This window comes from Sciurus carolinensis, chromosome 15, assembly GCF_902686445.1.
Source record: "Sciurus carolinensis chromosome 15, mSciCar1.2, whole genome shotgun sequence".
NCBI lineage: Eukaryota > Metazoa > Chordata > Mammalia > Rodentia > Sciuridae > Sciurus > Sciurus carolinensis.
Genome location: NC_062227.1, coordinates 23235863 through 23250637, shown reverse-complemented (window position 1 = coordinate 23250637; position 14775 = coordinate 23235863). Strand labels below are relative to the sequence as shown.

The following is a 14775-nucleotide window of genomic DNA, read 5'->3' as shown; positions in this document are numbered from 1 at the left end:
CTCCATTCTGGTTTGGTCTGGTCTGCTGGATCTGGTGCAGGAACATAGTCCAAAACAATGGCCTCCCTGAATTTGATTTATAATAAGTAGCCTTTTAAAGGGTCATCTTAAGCTGTGTGAATTACATCTCAATAAAGCTGGGTTTTTAAAAAGCAACACTTAGAAAACAACACTGATTCTAGATATTTACAAGGCTTTCTGCTTACAAAACATGGTCCTTTGTTCTCTTCTTGTCCTCAGTCATCTTCACAGAGGGAACAGGGAAGTACTTGCTCTTGAGCCCTCACCCTCTACCCATAAGTAAACTGGTACAGAATTCTACAACTAATGCAAGTCAAATTCAGATCTGAACCCTGGTTCCCAGCTCCAGGCCCACTGACTTTGACTCTTCCACAAGGATTATCCTCATAGAACTGTCTTTCTGCTTAGAAGGTAAACTTGGACATGGCTCATAGTATTCATCATGGGTAGAAAAGAAGAGTAGAAAATATCGGTAACTTATACAAGACCATTAGATGAAAATCCCAAGTAGACTGTAGCCAAAATCACAAAATGTATGGGGATCTTAAAGGAAAGGGACCCAACTGAAATCAATGGTCATAAATCCTTGGTAGGTTGGTTTATTGCTGGTTGCCTGGCAAGAGCACCAAGTTGCCAGGAGAAATCAGTAAAGGTCATGTTTTAGTCAGCTTTTTCACTGCTGTGACTAAAAGATCTGACCCAGAACAACTTTTAAAAAGGAGAAAAACTTAGAGGGCTCATGGTTTCAGAGGTTTTAGTCCATAGAAGGCTGGCTCCATTCCTTGGGGTTCGAGGTGAGGCAGAACATCATGGTGGGAGAGTGTGGCAGAGGGAAGCAGCTGACATCATGATCAGAAAGCAGAGAAAGAGAGAGAGATATTCTGCTTGCCAGATACAAATATTTACCCCACTGCCATGCCCCCAGTGAGTCACTTCCTCCAACCACATCCTCCCTGCCTCCAGTTACCTCTCAGTTAATCCCATCAGTGATTAATTCACTGATTAGATTAAGACTGTAAATCAATTATTTCTCCTCCAAACCTTGCATTGTCTCACATGTGAACTTCTGGGGACACCACATCTAAACCATAACAGGTCATAAACCAGCATTTCCTCTCATGCCAAGAAAGGAGGGAGCAGATTAAGGTACAGGACCAAGGAACAGAGAAGAACCCAATCCAGATGTGTAGAAGATGTGTATCAGACAAGGTCTACTGAGAAAGCCCTGTGCTACCCCATGTCCTTTGTAAGATGAAGAGAACAGTGTCTGTCTCAAACCTGGCTACTTATTGATGTGATCTGGGAGCTGTAAAAAAATTCTGGGGCCTGACTTCAGCAGTGGAACATTTGTTTCATTTTGGTTTTTTAGCTTTGTTTTTAATTGACGATTAATGTACACACTCATGAGATTAGCAGTGATATTTTAATACATGTGTACATTGTAGAATGATCAGAGTAATTGCATTCTAATGGGCAGCCTAGGTTAGGAATTTAGTAATCTAGAACTGCCTCAGCCTAGGTTGTACATGGAGGACCCTCTAAGGGAGCTTTCAAAACCACTGCTTAGGCCATGTCCTAGACCAATCGAGGTGAAAGTCCTGTGGGGAGGAGCTGAGGGACTCAGCCTGCATCCCACCCTCAATACCAACAGAGCACCTGACTCCCAGGAGATGTCTAGTAAGTATTTACTGAATGCCTGGTTGGTCCTTCTCTGCAGCCAGATCCCAGTCTGGCCTGAGCTGCCTCGCCTCTGCTGGGGCTGTAATTGAGCTGAACAGGGAACTGGGGCATAGATTTCAATTGAGGCTTTGTCAAAGAAATTTTTTAAAAGATGCAGATGAGCCAGGAACCACGACACACACTGTAATCCCAGCAGCTCGGGAGGCTGAGGCAGGAAGATCGAAAGTTGAAAGCCAACCTCATCAAAAGCAACCCTGCCTCTGAATAAAATACAAAATAGGGCTGGGGATGTGGCTCAGTGGTTGAGTGCCCCTGAGTTCAAATAAAATAAAATTAAAATTAAATAAAAAGATGCATATGAAAGTCAGGACCTGTTTCATCATTGTTGTCACAATTGTGCAGCCATCTGTTGAGGGGCAGAGAATTTACTGTCCTCCCAGGCACTGAGTGGCTGGTCACCTATGTGACCTGCTGGGAACATTGAACCCAATGATCCCACCCACGGTTATTAGCATATTGGTGCCTGCTTCACGTTTCTGACAGGGCATCAGTCAGGAAGATCCTCAAGGATCTGTGGGTACATGATCCTGCAGACACTGTGAAACTTGTCTTAGTTTCAAAAAGTAGATACATTGGGAAGGAAAGCTTTGCCCCCAGGTGAGCTGCGTGGGCTATTCTCTTTGAATCTTCTTAGGCAGATGTGGGGTGTTTGAAGTGCCCAGACTGACTGCTGCTCCAGAGCTCCCCAGACACAGCGTGCGCTGACAAAGGCAGAACTCCAGCCCTTGGCGGGAGGCCCCAGAGCTGCCTGCTGGAGCTTTGGCCTCGGGACTCCCCACTGGGCCAGCTGGGACTTCTAAAGAACAACCTCAGCTTGTGGCTCCATTTCAGATTTCACATTCTCCCTCTTCACAGGGACCAGAAGCAGGGTCCAGAGCAAGGTCATTGTCAGAGGTTATGGAGCCCAGTAGTGAGGCACCCTGGTGACAGTCCTGTACAGCACCCTGAGGAAAACTGGGCTGAGCGCTTCTCTGTGCCTGTAGCCAACTAACATCGCCCAAATTAGGAGAACTCGGGACCAAGGCAGAAATGTTCTTTTTTCCCTGAAGCACAGGGATAGCTCATGTGGCTTAATTATACCATTCAAAAGCAAGCGAGCTGACAGAGGAAACTGTAGAAGACAAGCCTGTACCTGGTGATCAAGTGTAATCAGTTTCCGATGTAGGAAGATTTCAGGCATTTACCCAGGTGCTTGGAGGAGGGGACATAGCAATTTATGGTCTTTCTTCTACTTCCCCTTATTTTTCTGATTCAGAAACCAGTCATCACAAAATCTACAGGGATGGGCAGCTTGCTTAGGAGGGATAGAATGGGAGAGCAGGAATTCATTTTGAAAATTACAGTCAAGACTAAGACAGGGCAACTTCCGAGACTTCCAGGCAGCAGTGAAGCTGAAAATCCCTTCTGAGCTTCTACCTTGTGCTGCCTGAGAACAGCACCCAGTGCCCCTGAACTGCATTTGACTATGCTAAAAAGATGGTTCAATTAATTGGATGAGCTAAGTCACTTTTATACAGTGAGGGATGGAATTTCTTAGATTTCCATGAAAAATAAATTGTCCTTGTAAGTCACAAAAACAGGAGAAATGATTGAACCAATTTGTGGCCAGTTTTTCAGGCTGATTACCTGAAAACATGCCTTTTAGTATTTTGAAATTCAAAGTATTTCTTTTAAATACTCTGAAAATTAAAGTATCCAGTCCTGAAATAATAAATACTGGAATGTGAATCAAAAATATCACTTCACCTAGGACAAGTAATAGGTTTTCCAGTTTGAATTTTTTTTTTTTTTTTTTTTTTTTTTGCGGTGCTGGGGATTGAACCCAGGGCCTTGTGCAAGGCAAGCACTCTACCAACTGAACTATATCCCCAGCCCAGTTTGAGGTTTTTCCAAAGAAAATTTCTGTATCTGCATACCTGCCCTTTTATATATAAAGAGAGGACTGGTTAAAAGAGATGACAGGCTGGGCACATTGACATACGCCTATAATCCCAGAGGCTCAGGAGGCTGAGGCAGGAGGATCATGAGTTCAAAATCAGTCTCAACAACAGTAAGGTGCTAAGCAACTCAGTGACACCCTGTTTCTAAGTAAAATGCAAAATAGGACTGGGGATGTGGTTCAATGGTCGAATGCCCCTGAGTTCGATTCCTGGTACCCACCCCCGGAAAGAGAGAGATGATAGGATAGTTGTTAGATACTTGTTATTTACAAGGTTAGAGAAAGTACTTTGATCTATCTCATGTCATCAGACTTGCTCTAAAGGCAAATCAAGTTCTAAATTCATAGAATTCTAGATTGACAGAGCTAGAAGGTGACCTTAGATTGCTAGTCAACAGGACCCTCAAATCCCAGTCAGTGTGGAGCACTCAGACCCCTGACTCCTCAAAAAGCAAATGCAGTCAAGAACCACTGGATCCTTGATTGACAGAAGAGGTAGGATTCACAGCATGGAACAAACAGTTTTGTTCTGCTGGTGATTTCCTTATATAACAGCTTTATTGAGATACCATAAAATTTGCACTTTTAAAGCATACAGTTCAGTGGTTTTCAGTATATTCACAGAACTATGTACAGTCTAAATTTATAACATTTTCATCACCGCCAAAAGAAACCCCACATGTTAGCAGTCACTCCCCATCCCCCCACTTCCAGTCCCTGGCAACCATCAATCTACTTTCAATCCTTATAAAATTTCCTATTTTAGACATTTCACATAAATGGAATCATACATCATCCTTTGTGTCTGATTTTTTTCACTCACCATGATTTCAAATTCATCCATGTTGGAGCAGGTATTAGTATTCCAAATAAACTTCCATGGTGTGGCTAAACTATCTTTATCTATTGTCTGTTGATGGACACTTGTGTTGTCTACCCTTTGGGTTATTATGAGTAATGTACTATTATTTGTTTTCAAGTTTCTGTGCACACATATGCCTTCAGTTCTCTTGGTGTGTTCTTTGTAGTGGAATTCCTAGGTCAAATGGTAACTCTGTTAAACCTTCCAGGAACTGCCAGCCTGTTTTCTAAGGTAGCTGCATTATTTCACTTTCCCACCAGCAGCATATGTGGGTTCTAATTTCTACACATCCTCGCTAACGCTTGTGTCACTGTTGTTTTATTTTAACCTTTCTGGTGGTTTTACTATTAATGACTTTTGATGTTGTGACACGTTGGGTATATTGAAATGATCTGCTTTATCTTCACCTCTAGTTTGTAAGCTCCTGGAAAACTGAGATGGTATCTTAGAATCCCCACTGTCAACCCTTGAATGTTTGAGTTGAACTCATTGTTGCTACATCCGTGGTTTGCTATCATGTCTATATGCAGCCAGAATTTCGTTCTCAATTATGTGTCAAGTTCTATGCCAGAGGCTGGTATAATACACAGAGAGGGATAAGCTGTGGCCCTTGTCTTGAAATAAATAGAGAACAAAATATAGGTGAAGAAAAAGAACTTCTAGTGACAAATTTAAGAGGCATGTAAATTGTAAAAATTTTAGTTAATTAGGTAGAACCCAAAATAAAAGGTATATTTTCTTGGTTTTGCCCATTATGATGGGTAAGAAAGAATAGTGCTGAATCTCACAAGTTGTAAAAGTTTGTCCCTTACAGAAGCAAGAAAAGAACCTTGCAGTTGCTAAGAACTTGTCCCAGGACTGGCAGATAGAGGCATCTGTAAGCCTCATGTCCCTTCCCTTGGTTCACAAGCCACACCCAGGCTTGATTCCCTCAGTGTAGTGCACACACACAGTGCAGAAGGCCCTCCTCTGCCACATTGACCACACCTAGGTCAGGACCTCTCATAGGGCTTGCTCAGGCCAAGCTGGGTAATCCCAGAAAGCTGTGCTCATGAAAAATGAATTCAGCAATCCAAGATGGCAGACTAGAGATGGTCAGCACTCACTTCCACCTCCTCTGAGAAGAACCAAAGCAATAAGTACATAGCTGCAAATTGTGTTCAGGGACTATGGAAGAAGTCCAGAAAAGAGCAAGACAGAGAGTAGAACCATGGAAGATTCAAAGACCTGGGACAATAGCATTGAAAGAGAAAATGTATCCCCAGCATCTCCCAGCCCATCTCAATACCTGGTGTGGGGGCTGCCCCTTTGTGATGGTAAGGGTGACAGAGAGAAAGGATCCCAGGAAACTATTAGCATGAATGCTGGAAATCCTAACTACTGGAAAAATTCACAGTTCTTACAGGCTATTAAGTAACCTAAAACTCACAGTAGCCCTGCTCCTGCAAGGGATTTCACATCATCTCCCAGTAAACACCCATGTGCTGTTGCTGGAAGACATCATGAGAACTGAGCTATTATCTGAGTTTGGGCCACTGTGGGGGTCGGAAACCCCTTCATATTTCCATCTCTAGGATTCCACAGAAGTTATGCCATATTGGCTTAGAGGGGAACTGCCTTGCAAAGCAGAGTGACATGACCTAAGACATCTGGGTGTCCTACTCTGTAAGGGACAGGGTTACAACACAGAGGTTACAACACAGAGCCCTGAAGAACCAGGAGACCAGGGTGCTGCCCTCTAAGACCAGTCGCATGTGGACTCCCACCAGTGCCCATCCTGAAAGCAGGTGCCGGTGTGGTTCCCACCACCCCCTCTCCTGTGCTGCACTCAGACCCCCATCACTCACAGGCAGGGAGGGAACACAGAGATTCTGCTGTGCTCTCCGCTCAGGCATGCTGAGGGGTGTCGAGTAACTCTGTGGCTCCAGCTGTTGCTCTGTCCCAGGACATTCACTATAGCTGGAGGGGCTGGATGGAAGAAAAGCCTTAGCCACAGCCATCTTTACATATCTGCATGTATAAGACCAGAGAGGGCTAAGGAGAACTTGCCTGCTGCCACATCTTGCTCCGGGCATACTTTTCCAGTGTTCCCACCAACCCACAGACCACATACTCCTGTGAGGCCTGGGTGTGAGCACCACAGGGGTGCTACAGTCTCACTATTGCCTCTCCCTGTGCAGTCTCCGAACCCTCACTACTGACTGGTTGGAGGACAAGTACTGCAGGCCCCTCATCACTATGGGTACTGCCAGTGCCAGAGGCCCTTGCTAATAGCAGAAATGATACTCACAGTGCCTGTGGAAATCCCCATGGCTTTTTAGGTACCACCTTGCTATTGAAGGAATAGCCACACAGTGAGCACCCCCCACCCATTGCTGTTTGCACCACATCTGAATTATCAGTCCCTACTTTTGTGTGGCCTGCAGAGACAGTGAATTCCTCTGACTCTACCACAGTATGTACTATGCCCAAAGTCATTAATCATAGCCAACAGGAAATAAGGCCAACATTGCATAACAAATGAAAATCCATCTTTAAAAACACTTATTAAGAAGGCCATCTCATAAAGATGCTGATCCACTGGCAAATCTCAGTGTAGCAGCATTAGAAATGTGGGGTGGGGATGGTACTGCTGTTTCTAATAGAACATAATAACTTTCTAGCAGAAGATCCCAAAGAAATCAAAATGGATAAAGTACCTGATAAAGAATTTAAAAGAATGATTACAAAAACCTGAGTAAGATCCAAGAGAATACACATAAATAGTCAAATGAAATTAGGAAAACAATGGAGAACATGAATGAGAAATTCAGTGAGAGATTTTCAAAAACAGTCAAATGAATCTTGCAAATGAAAAGCTCAATAACTCAAAAAGCAGTTGAAAGTCTCAACAATGTACTAGACCAAGTGGAAGAGTAAAGAGAGTTTTTAAGACCAATAGGACACCATTAAACAAACAGCCACAGTCTCAGAATACCTAAAGGCAAGGAGAATGAAGTTAATGGCACAGAAAAACTATTCAAAGAAATACTAGTAGAAAACTTCCTTAATCGTGGCAAAAATCCAGACATCTATGCACAGAAACCCTACAAAACCCCCAAAGAGAAATGATTCAAAAAGATCTTCACCAGAGCATGTAATAGTCAAACTGTCAAAAGTACAAAGCAAAGAAAAAATTCTAAAACCCTGCAAGAGAAAATTACAAGTCACGTTTAAAGGTATCCCCAGAGACTAACACATTTCTCAGCAATGCTACAGGCTAGTAGGAAATAAAATGATGTATTCCAAGTCCTGAAGCAAAGCTGCTAACCAAGAATACCAGAACAGCAAGGCTATGGTTCAGAAATGAAGAAGAAATTAGGCTTTCCAAGAGAAGCAAAACTGAGAAATTCATAACCACCAGAACAGCCTTACCAAAGATGCTTAAGAGAATGCTACACCCCAAAGTGAAAGACAGGTCTGTACTATCTTGAAAGCAGGTGAAAGCTTACATTAGTTACAAGAGTAGCACCCAAGAGAGCTCTAGAAAAGAAAAAAAAAAAATTACTGATACAGCACGCCAGCAAACAATAAAGATGAAAAAGAGAAGAAGAAAGATTTTCAAAACAATAGAATAAAATAAAAATAAAATAAAAATGACAGGAATAAGTTCTTACCTATCAATTATAACCTTGAATATAATCAGAATAAGCTCTCCAATTAAAGGACAGATTGGCTGAATGTATTAAAAAAACAGACTTCCTTCTAGAAATTCACTTCACCAATAAAGACACACATAGACTGAAATTAAAAGGAGGGTGATATTTTAAACAAATGGAAACCTAAAGCAAACAGGAGTGCCTATTCTTATAGCTCACAAAATAAACCATAGGACAAAAACTGTTAGAAGAGACAAAGAAGGTCACTGTATAAATGGTCAAGGGATCAATTCAAGAAGAATTATCATAAATTTACGTAAACCTAAGGCCAGAGCAATCAGTTTTATAAAACAAATGCTATTAGACTTAAAGGGAGATATAGTCTCTAGTACAATAATAGTGGGGGACTTCAACTACACTCATACCGATAGACACATAGTTGGGAGGGACAATAAAGGATCATCAGAGTTAAACTGTACTTACAGATCAAATGGACTTAATAGATGTTTACAGGACATCGCATCCAACAGTTACAAAATACACATCATTTTTTCTTTTCCCAGGGGCAATTTGCCACTGAGCTACATTCCCAGCCCTATATATTTATTCATTTATTTATTTATTTATTTATTTTGAGACATGTTCTCATCAAGTTGCTGAAGGCCTTGACTGAATTGCTGAGTCTGGCCTTGAACTTGTCATCCTGCTATCTCAACCTCCCCTGCTAAAATTATAGGCATGTGCCACCTCACCTGGCCAAAATACATATTCTTTTCACCAGTGCCTGAAATTTTCTCTAGAATAGACTATATGTTAACCTACAGAACAAGTCTTAATGAATTCAAAAATTTAGAAATCATATCTTTTTTGACAACAATGGAATAATCCTAGAAATAAACAACATAAGAAATTTTATAAATTATTCAAATGAATTGATACTGACAACACATTTTTAAATGGGTCACTGAAGAAATTCAATGGGAAATTTAAAAATATCTCAAAAACAAATGAAAATGGAAACATAAAATGCCAAGGTAGGGGCTACAGTCAAAGTAGTACTAAGAAGGAAATTTATAACATTAAGTGCCTACCCATCCAAAAAAAGAAAAAGTTTCAAATAAAAAAACATAATAATGAATTTCAAGAATTTAGAAAAGAATCAACCAATCCAAAAATTCAGTAGAAGGAAATAAATAACAAAGATGAAAGCATAAATAAACAAAAAGACTGAAGAAATAATACAAAAGGTCAGAGTTGGTTCTTTGAGAAGATGAAATTGACAAACCTAGACTCAGTGAGAAAAATGAGCAGAACCAAATAAAATAAGAAATGAAAAGGGAGGCATTTCAACTGAAACTACAAAAATAAAAAGGATCATTAGGAATTATGATGAAAATGGACAGATTTCTAAACACAGATTATCTTCAAAAACTGAACCATGAGGATATGAAGAAAAACCTGAATAGACAAATAATGATTAGTAAGATTGAAATTACCAACATCAAAAACCCAGGACCAGATCACTTCACTTTTAAATTTTACCACTTTTGAAAAACTACTGCCAATAATACCACTTTTGAAGAATTATTCCAAAGTACTGAAAGAAGAAACCCTTCCTAACTCACTTTATGAGGCCACCACCTTCCTGTTACCAATAACAGATAAGGACACAACAAGAAAACTATAGATCAGCATCCCATATTAGATGTAAACATTCTCAACAAAATACTAGCAAATCAAATTCAATAGCACATAGAAAGATCATTCACCATGATCAAGTTGGTTTCATCCTAGAAATACAGGATGGTTCAATGCATGCAAATCAATAAATGTAATATATCCCACCAAGAGAAGGAAGGATTAAAAATGTGTAATTATCTCAAAAGAAGCAGAAAAAGCTTTTGATAAAATTCAGCATACCATCATGATAAGAAAAACTTGAACAAATTAGGTATAGAAGGAATGTACCTCAATAATGAAGGCTTTATATGGCAAACCCATACCCAACATCATATTGGAAGGGGAAAAGCTGAAAACATTTCCTCTAAGGTCGGAACAAGACTAGGCTGTCAACTTTCACTGCATTTATTTAATAAAGTATTAGAAGTTGTGTCCAAAAAATTAGGCAAGAGGAATTAATGAAAGGCATGCAAATGGATGTTTACAGATAAGATTCTCTATACAGAAAGAACAAAACCTCCACCAAAAGACTGTTAAAGTGATTTTTTAAAAGTTTGTGAAGAAGCAGAATACGAAATCAACATAAAGCAGTAGCTTTTCTACTCACGAATAACCAATTTGCTGAGAATGGAATCATGGCAATAATCCCATTCAAAACAGCTACCAAAAAAAAAAAAAAACCAAAACAAAGTATCTATGAATAAACATAACCGAGGAAGTAAAAGACTTCTACAATGAAAATTATAATACACTAATGAAATAAGTTAAAGACATGAAATGGGTAGAAAGATTGCCCATGTTAATGGATAAAAGAATTAATATTATTAAGATGCCCATGCTCTACAAAGCAATCTACAGATTCAGTGCAATTCCCTCAAAATATCCTTTACATTGTTTATAGAACCAAACAAAGCAATTGTAAAATTCATATGGAAGCACAAAAGACCCTGAATACCCACAGCAGTTTTGAGCAAAGAGAATAAGATGAGCAACATCAAAACACCTGATTTCAAGACATAGTACAGAGCTACAGTAAATAAAACAGTATGGTATTGGCATAAAAAGAGAAAGAGAGACCAGTGGAACAGAATAAATATACCAGAAATAAGCCTACTATCTCCAGCCAGCTGATTCTCAACAAAGGCACCAATAGCATACATTGGAGAAAGGACAGCCTCTTTAATAAATGATGTTGAGAAAATAATATCAAAGTGCAGAAAACAAACTTGACGCCTATCTCTCACCCTGAACAAAAAGCAGCTCAAGATGGATTAAAGACCTCAGTGTAAGGCCTGGGACTCTGCAACTACTAGGAGACAGCATAGGAGAGACCTTCAAAATGTGGGAACTGGCCATGATTTTGGATAGGACCTCCAAAGCACAGGGAAAAAAGCAAAGACTGACAAATGTGATCTCATCAAACTAAAAAGCACAGCAAAAGAAACAACTTACAGAATGAGAAATAATATTTGCTGACTGTTGATCTGACAGAGGACTTGTCTTTTTTTTTTTTTTGCCTTTTTCTTATTTTTTTTGATTCATTGTACACAAATGGGGAACAACTTTTCATTTCTATGGTTATGCACAATGTTAGATAGATGGAGTTGGAGAATATCATGCTAAGTGCAATAAGCCAATCCCCAAATAAACAAAGGCTGAATGTTTGAATGTTTTCTCCGATAAGTGGATGATGATACATAACGGGGGTGCGGGGGAAGAGGAACTTTGGATGGTGTAGAGTGGGGAGAGGGCAGGGGGAGGAAAGATGGTGGAATGAGACAGACATCATTACTCTGTGTACATGTATGATTACACGAATGGTGTGACTCTACATCGTGCACAACCAGAGGACTTGTTATGGTTTAAATGCAAGCTGTCACCCAATATCTCATGTGTGAGACAATGAAAGAGGCTTTAGAAGTGAAGTGATTGGGTTACAAGAGCCTTAACCTAATAAGTGCATTAATCTGCTGTGGGCTGGAGGAGGACATGCATATCCCAAAGACGTAGGAATTTTGTCCTTGTTGAGCAGAGCTCTCATTCTCTGCTTCCTGTTGGCCACGTCCTGAGCTCATTCCCTCCACCACACCCTTCCACCATGATGTTCTGCCTTGCCTTGGGCTCAGAGCAATGAATTCAGCTCTCTATGGAGTGAGATCTCTGAAATCATGAGCCCCGAGTAAAATTTTCTTTTGCTAATTGTTTTTGTCAGTCTTTTGGTAACATCAGCAAAAAAAAGCTGACTAAAACAGAGCTAATACCTACAATATTGAGGAAAAACAACCAAAAAAAAGTTACCCAATTAAAATGAACAGAAGATCTCAAGAGATACCTCTCTAAAGGATAAACACAAATGATCAATAAGCATATTATTAAAATATGTATCATTAGCCATCAGGGAAATGCAAATCAAAACTACAGTGAGAGGCCGTCTCACCCAAGTTAGAATGACCATTATCAAAAATAATAAAATAAAATAAAAAGACTGTAAAGAAAAAGAACTCTCGTACACTATTGATGGAAATATAAATTAGTATAGCCATTATGGAGAATAATATGGGCATTCCTCAGAAAACTAAAAGAAAATCTGCCATATGATCCAGCTATCCCACTTCTAAATGTATATCCAAAGGAAATTAAATTGGCATATGAAAGATATACATGCACTCCTGTTTATCGTGGTACTCACCACAACAGCCATGATATGGATTTAGCCTAGGTCCTCATCAACAGATGAATGGACAAAGGAAAGGTGGTATGTGAACATTAGCATACTATTAAGCATAAAGAATGAAGTCCTGTCATTAGATAAAACAATAAACCAACCATCTACTGGATACTGGATGAACTATAGGACATTGTCTTAAGTACCAAGCCAGACACTGACAAACGTGTACCACCTGTTTTCATATATTGGACTAAAAAATATCAACATGAAAGTAGGCTAGTGATTACTAGAGATTGGGAAGGGTGGGAGAAGGGTAGCAAAAATTGAGATTGGATTTGTCCACAGAACACTAGACACTGGTAATGGAAATAGCATACTGAACCCCATTAATATGTACAACATCTGTTAATTTTTTTATTTGTTCTTTTTAGATACACATGACATGACAGTAGAGTGTACTTTACATATTATATATACATGGAGTATGACTTATTCTAATTAGGATCCCTTTCTTGTGGTTATACATGACATGGAGTTACATTGGTCATGTATTCATATATGAACATATGAAAGTTATGTCTGCTATACTCTACTCTCTTTCCTACTCCTGTCCTCCCTCCCTTCCCTTCATTCCCTTTTGTCTAATCCTATGAACTTCTATTCTTCCCTCCCCCACCCCTTATTGTGTGTTAGCATCTGTGGATAAGAGAGAACATTCAGCCTTTGATTTTTGGGGGATTGGCTTATTTCACTTAGCGTGATAGTCTTCAGTTTCATCCATTTACCTACAAATGCCATAATTTCATTCTTCTTTATGGCTGAATAGTATTCCATGGTGTATATATACCTTATTTTCTTTATCCATTCACCTGTTGAAGGGCACCTAGGTTGGTTCCATAGTTCAGCTATTGTGAATTGAGCTGCTTTAAACATTATTCTGGCTGCATTGCATCAGTATGCTGATTTTAAGTCTTTTGGGTATATACTAAGGAATGGGATAACTGGTTCAAATACTGATTCCATTCCAAGTATTCTGTGCATCTCCACACTACCTTCCAGAGTGGTTGCACCAATTTGCATCCCCACCAGCGATGTATGAGTATACCTTTTCCCCCACATCCTTGCCAACATGTGTTGTTACTTGTATTCTTGATAATTGCCATTCTCACTAGAGTGAGATCAAATATCAGTGTAGTTTTAATTTGCATTTCTCTAATTGCTAGAGATGTTGAACATTTTTTCATATATTTCTTCTTCTGTGAAATGCCTGTTTAGTTCCTTTGCCCATTTATTGATTGGTATATTTGTTTTTTGGGTGTTACATTTTTTGAGTTCTTTATATATCCTGGAGATTAATGCTCTATGTGAGGTGCAAGAGGTAGAGATTTTCTCCCACTCTGTAGGCTCTCTCTTCACATTATTGTTTTCTTTGCTTTGAAAAAGCTTTTTAGTTAGATACCATCCCATTTATTGATTCATAATCTTCTTGTGCTTTAGGAGTCTTGCTGAGGAAGTTGGTTCCTAAGCCAGCATGATGGGAGAGTTGGACCTACTTTTTCTTCCAGTAGTCACAGGGCCTCTGGTCTAATGCTTAGGCCCTTGATTCACTTTGAGTTGAGTTTTGTGTAGGATGAGAGATAGAGGTTAAATTTCAATATGTGTTAATTTTTAAAATAAAAATGATCTCACTGATTAAGAACTGGTCTGTGCTTGGCAGAGAATTTCAAACATTCCCCCTGTATATATAAATTCCTCCTCTTTCCTATGCCTGGGTTTCCTGCGGTATTCCAATTAGAATGGCATATACTTTATTATCCAAACTGGGACACTTGAGACTGAAAGAAGAGGCTAATAATAATCACACCAGGACAAGAGGGAGACAACAGGACTATTTGGAGCAACCCAAGGCATTCCCTCCTTCTCCAGGGAATACGCTGCCCACCTCCACCCTTGCCTCCACTGTCTTCTCAGCACACATGTGGTCCCTGGGTCACCTGCCTCATGCTTACTGCATTGTGGGCTTCCCCAGATCAGGGGCCAGGTCAAGGGGCATGGTATTGAAGAGGCAGATAGTTCTCATGAAATTGAGGAAATCCTGCTGGCTGATCTCTACACTGGACCATGAGAGAAGCTTCATCTTTGAGGTCTGTAAGAGTCAGTGGTTGTGCACAGTGGTGAGATTCACTGTGTTGTATGCATTTATGTACTTCCATTAAAATTAATTTTT

General features: G+C 39.9%; 1 protein-coding gene across 9 annotated transcripts in view; it reads left to right on the top strand.

Moving 5' to 3' along the window:
• Positions 1-14775, top strand: part of Ptprm (protein tyrosine phosphatase receptor type M) — an 819218-nt gene that overhangs the window by 802715 nt on the left and 1728 nt on the right. The window lies entirely within an intron of this gene.